The sequence below is a fragment of the Bufo bufo genome, chromosome 2 (genome assembly GCF_905171765.1).
Source record: "Bufo bufo chromosome 2, aBufBuf1.1, whole genome shotgun sequence".
Taxonomy (NCBI): domain Eukaryota; kingdom Metazoa; phylum Chordata; class Amphibia; order Anura; family Bufonidae; genus Bufo; species Bufo bufo.
Window position 1 is genome coordinate 838,727,215 of NC_053390.1, and position 6,411 is coordinate 838,733,625.

Consider the following 6,411-nt stretch of genomic DNA (forward strand, 5'->3'; position numbering starts at 1 on the left):
GGCACGGGTTATGGGCAGCACACTGAAGGTACCAGTGTGTGTATGGGATGCCTGCAGTATATTCAAGGAAAGGTCATGGGCACTGGATCTGCAGACTACTGCACTGGGGGTATGGGATATACAGAATACACTGACGGTACCGCCATGGGCACTGGATCTGCAGACTACTGCACTGGGGGTATGGGATATACAGAATACACTGACGGTACCGCCATGGGCACTGGATCTTCAGGCTGTACTGCACTGGGGGTATGGGATATACAGAATACACTGACGGTAATGCCATGAGATGTGCAAAATGAAGGTACCTCTAGGGGCACTGGATCTGTAGAATGCACTGAAGGTACCTCTATGGGCACTGGATCTGTAGAATGCACTGAAGGTACCTCTATGGGCACTGGATCTGTAGAATGCACTGAAGGTACCTCTATGGGCACTGGATCTGTAGAATGCACTGAAGGTACCTCTAGGGGCACTGGATCTGCAGAATGCACTGAAGGTACCGCCATGGGCACTGGATCTGTAGAATGCACTGAAGGTACCTCTATGGGCACTGGATCTGCAGAATGCACTGCTATGAAGGTACCTCTATGGGCACTGGATCTGCAGAATGCACTGAAGGTACCTCTATGGGCACTGGATCTGCAGAATACACTGCTATGAAGGTACCTCTATGGGCACTGGATCTGCAGAATGCACTGAAGGTACCTCTATGGGCACTGGATCTGCAGACTGTACTGAAGGTACCGCCATGGGCACTGGATCTGCAGAATGCACTGAAGGTACCTCTATGGGCACTGGATCTGTAGAATGCACTGAAGGTACCGCCATGGGCACTGGATCTGCAGAATGTACTGAAGGTACCTCTATGGGCACTGGATCTGCAGACTGTACTGAAGGTACCGCCATGGGCACTGGATCTGCAGAATGCACTGCTATGAAGGTACCTCTATGGGCACTGGATCTGCAGACTGTACTGAAGGTACCTCTATGGGCACTGGATCTGCAGAATGCACTGCTATGAAGGTACCTCTATGGGCACTGGATCTGCAGAATGCACTGCTATGAAGGTACCTCTATGGGCACTGGATCTGTAGAATGCACTGAAGGTACCGCCATGGGCACTGGATCTGCAGAATGTACTGAAGGTACCTCTATGGGCACTGGATCTGCAGACTGTACTGAAGGTACCGCCATGGGCACTGGATCTGCAGAATGCACTGCTATGAAGGTACCTCTATGGGCACTGGATCTGCAGACTGTACTGAAGGTACCTCTATGGGCACTGGATCTGCAGAATGCCCTGCTATGAAGGTACCTCTATGGGCACTAGATCTGCAGACTGTACTGAAGGTACCTCTATGGGCACTGGATCTGCAGAATGCACTGAAGGTACCTCTAGGGGCACTGGATCTGCAGACTGTACTGAAGGTACCTCTAGGGGCACTGGATCTGCAGACTGTACTGAAGGTACCGCCATGGGCACTGGATCTGCAGAATGCACTGCTATGAAGGTACCTCTATGGGCACTGGATCTGCAGAATGCACTGCTATGAAGGTACCTCTATGGGCACTGGATCTGCAGACTGTACTGAAGGTACCTCTATGGGCACTGGATCTGCAGAATGCACTGCTATGAAGGTACCTCTATGGGCACTGGATCTGCAGAATGCACTGCTATGAAGGTACCTCTATGGGCACTGGTTCTGCAGAATGCCCTGCTATGAAGGTACCTCTCTGTGGACAGGATGCACAGAACTCGAGGTACCGCCATGGGCCAATCAGTAATAGAATATAATTTAGGAAGAGCCCCTGTGCACTGGTTGTAATGCAGATTTATCTAGTGTGTTACTCTCCTTACAATAAAGTTGTGCCGTGTGTGGAGCCTCCTGTGTGTCACATGTAGCGTGTTATATGTACAGTGCTCAGCAGAGTACACCCCAACAGATTTGTCCTTTCAGAATCCACATTTTCTATGGGCACCATACTACAAAATACTCCCACAAACGTGGGCCATTGATTGCAAACAAGATTTGTTAATTTGCACACAAAAAAGTAATTTTATTTAACAAATCCATTCAAGACCATGTTGCACAAATGAGTACACCCCAATGAAAGTCCTAGGAGCAAAGCTAAAATTTAGACTACAAACTTCTAATTGAGTGGGGGGGTGGCCGGATGTGGAAGTGAGAGGACGATCGGTGAGTTAGCGCCGATCCCTGCTGGATAATAATGCGGCTCTAAGCTTATCCCGAATCCACCACCTGCCTTGAATTATGCCCCCACAGTGCAAGAAACACCGCCGAACAACATGGAAGCCTTGGTACCAGTGCCCTGCAGGAACCAAGATGGCGACCACATCTCACAGCAGGGCAGTGCGGAGATAGAAGCCACCTCCTCAGCCGGCACGTCTCAGCTGTCCTTCACGAAGCATTCAACCAGCAGTTTGCCTTGAACACACACAGGGATCTCAGGGTCCACCAGTCACAGAATCCACACTGGGCATAAAGCAATCAATCCACAAAGATACCGCCAACACCTTCGCAGCAAAAGGATATTGTACAATTGGAGATGGAACCTCCCACATTGAAAGTACAATGGAGGAATTCACTGCAGCGCTTTGGATGCTCACAATGAAGTGGAGGAGGATCAGCACTGAGCTCAGCAGAATCAGATGACTGCTCCAGATGTAATGACTTGAGGTTCAGGGGGTCCCTCAATGCGGATATATGTTCTTCGCGGCACTTATCTCATAAGCGGAGCAGAGACCTGCTTATACCCAACCACAGCCCCTCGAGATGTCCTCCCCAGACTGCATTTCTTTTACAGCAACTTCTGCCCTGAGCGTTTCCAAAATGTGATGGTCCGCTGCCACCTTAATGAGACAAAGGGAATTATCATCTGCTACCTGAGCCCGAGAGACACTAATATAGAAACGGGGGCACCCAGAGAAGCCGATGTCCTAACCTCGGCTAGAGACCCATGAATGGGCGCTCCTAGCAGTGGATGAAGATACAAGCTCTCCGCTGAAGGGATGGACGTTACTGATCATCTCATTCTGGTACTATGTGGGTTTGTGCGAGTTAACCTTTTTCTTGCAGGTATTCGGAGCAGTAATGGAGCGATTTCTATATCCCATCCCCCCTTGGATAGAGTAGGAGCATCCAGGAGGTTGTCCGGGCACTTGGCTGAATTACCCCGTATATTCTGCGACATTTTGGTATCTGGTATTTTATACTCAGTAAATTCACGGTTAATATCTTATTATCACTAGTTTTATATTGGGAGGAATAGAAATGACTGAAGCTGGACATTATAGGCGCCCAAGAAACTCATCTAAACGAGGAAGATCACCGAAATCCACATCATAGGAACGTCACTGATCTCCTCGAAGAACGGAGCAATATAACAGCTTTCAGCTCATCCCAAACGTAATCGTGGAGAACGGAAGATACGTAATCCTCATCTGTAATATTAAAGGGCTTGTCCAATGTCATAAACAGCCCCCGCTCCCATGTGCTGGGCCCCTCACAGGGAATATACCTGCCTGGCTCCCGGGCCCCGCACCACCACCACCGCTGCAGAGGAAGCCCCAGTAACCCTCATGATGAGCAACTTAAAGGAAATGGAGGAAACCAACAGAGGACATGACAGCCAGGGTGTCCTGATTGGCTTATTTTTAGGTTAAGTTCCTCACATGGAGGGCCTCTGCAGCAGTGACACCAGTTACCTGCCCAACTAAGGGGCACTAGTTCTCATCTGGCACATCCCACTGCCTGACTGGTGAGAACCAGCACCCTCAGGGGTCCGTCTGACACATCCCACTGCCTGACTGGTGAGAACCAGCACCCTCAGGGGTCCGTCTGACACATCCCACTGCCTGACTGGTGAGAACCAGCACCCTCAGGGGTCCGTCTGACACATCCCACTGCCTGACTGGTGAGAACCAGCACCCCCAGGGGTCCGTCTGACACATCCCACTGCCTGACTGGTGAGAACCAGCACCCTCAGGGGTCCGTCTGACACATCCCACTGCCTGACTGGTGAGAACCAGCACCCCCAGGGGTCCGTCTGACACATCCCACTGCCTGACTGGTGAGAACCAGCACCCTCAGGGGTCCGTCTGACACATCCCACTGCCTGACTGGTGAGAACCAGCACCCTCAGGGGTCCGTCTGACACATCCCACTGCCTGACTGGTGAGAACCAGCACCCCCAGGGGTCCGTCTGACACATCCCACTGCCTGACTGGTGAGAACCAGCACCCCCAGGGGTCCGTCTGACACATCCCACTGCCTGACTGGTGAGAACCAGCACCCCCAGGGGTCCGTCTGACACATCCCACTGCCTGACTGGTAGAACCAGCGCCCCCAGGGGTCCGTCTGACACATCCCACTGCCTGACTGGTAGAACCAGCGCCCCCAGGGGCCTGTCTGACACATCCCACTGCCTGACTGGTGAGAACCAGTACCCTCAGGGGTCCGTCTGACACATCCCACTGCCTGACTGGTGAGAACCAGTACCCTCAGGGGTCCGTCTGACACATCCCACTGCCTGACTGGTGAGAACTAGTACCCTCAAGGGCCCGTCTGACACATCCCACTGCCTGACTGGTGAGAACCAGCACCCCCAGGGGTCCGTCTGACACATCCCACTGCCTGACTGGTGAGAACCAGTACCCTCAGGGGTCCGTCTGGTACATCCCACTGCCTGACTGGTGAGAACCAGTACCCTCAGGGGTCCGTCTGACACATCCCACTGCCTGACTGGTGAGAACTAGTACCCTCAAGGGCCCGTCTGACACATCCCACTGCCTGACTGGTGAGAACCAGCACCCCCAGGGGTCCGTCTGACACATCCCACTGCCTAACTGGTGAAAACTAGTACCCTCAAGGGCCCGTCTGACACATCCCACTGCCTGACTGGTGAAAACCAGCGCCCTCAGGGGTCCGTCTGACACATCCCACTGCCTAACTGGTGAAAACCAGTACCCTCAGGGGCCTGTCTGACACATCCCACTGCCCGACTGGTGAAAACCGGGGCCCACCTTGCATATCCTACTGCCCGACTGGTGAGCACCCCCAGGGGCCTGTCTGGCCATCCCACTGCCTGACTGGTCAGAACCAGCACCCCCAGGGGCCCATCTGGCACATCCAACTGGCCAACTGGTGAAAACCAGCACCCCCAGGGGCCGGTCTAGTACATCCAACTGGCCGACTGGTGAAAACCAGTGCCCCCAGGGGCCCGTCTGGCACATTCTACTGCCTGACTGGTCAGAACCAGCGCCCCCAGGGGCTCATCTGGCACATCCGACTAGTGAGAACCAGGGGCCCATCTGGCACATCCCACTGCCTGACTGGTGAGAACCAGCACCCCCAGGGGCCCGTCTGGTACATCCCACTGCCTGACTGGTGAGAACCAGCGCCCCCCAGGGGCCCGTCTGGTACATCCAACTGGCCGACTGGTGAAAACCAGTGCCCCCAGGGGCCCGTCTGGCACATCCCACTGCCTGACTGGTCAAAACCAGCGCCCACAGGGGCTCATCTGGCACATCCGACTGGTGAGAACCAGGGGCCCATCTGGCACATCCCACTGCCTGACTGGTGAGAACCAGTACCCCCAGGGGCCCGTCTGGTACATCCCACTGCCCGAGGCCAACAGGAGCCACAACCTTCTGTAAAAACGTTAATTACGTTTACCGGTAATTTAATTTCCTGGAAGTCTCTACGATATACAGTACAGACCAAAAGTTTGGACACACCTTCTCATTCAAAGAGTTTTCTTTATTTTCATGACTATGAAGGCATCAAAACTATGAATTAACACATGTGGAATTATATACATAACAAACAAGTGTGAAACAACCGAAAATATGTCATATTCTAGGTTCTTCAAAGTAGCCACCTTTTGCTTTGATTACTGCTTTGCACACTCTTGGCATTCTCTTGATGAGCTTCAAGAGGTAGTCCCCTGAAATGGTCTTCCAACAGTCTTGAAGGAGTTCCCAGAGATGCTTAGCACTTGTTGGCCCTTTTGCCTTCACTCTGCGGTCCAGCTCACCCCAAACCATCTCGATTGGGTTCAGGTCCGGTGACTGTGGAGGCCAGGTCATCTGGCGCAGCACCCCATCACTCTCCTTCATGGTCAAATAGCCCTTACTTTCAAAGTTTTCCCAATTTTTCGGCTGACTGACCGACCTTCATTTCTTAAAGTAATGATGGCCACTCGTTTTTCTTTACTTAGCTGCTTTTTTCTTGCCATAATACAAATTCTAACAGTCTATTCAGTAGGACTATCAGCTGTGTATCCACCTGACTTCTCCTCAACGCAACTGATGGTCCCAACCCCATTTATAAGGCAAGAAATCCCACTTATTAAACCTGACAGGGCACACCTGTGAAGTGAAAACCA

General features: G+C 52.4%; 1 long non-coding RNA gene across 1 annotated transcript; it reads left to right on the top strand.

Annotated features, from left to right (window-relative positions):
* The first annotated feature begins 928 nt into the window (after positions 1-928).
* LOC120990562 lies at positions 929-1,417 on the top strand. Its single transcript, XR_005776449.1, has 3 exons — positions 929-943; positions 983-1,070; positions 1,354-1,417. It is a non-coding gene; the product is annotated as an uncharacterized LOC120990562 (long non-coding RNA).
* The last annotated feature ends 4,994 nt before the right edge of the window (positions 1,418-6,411 follow it).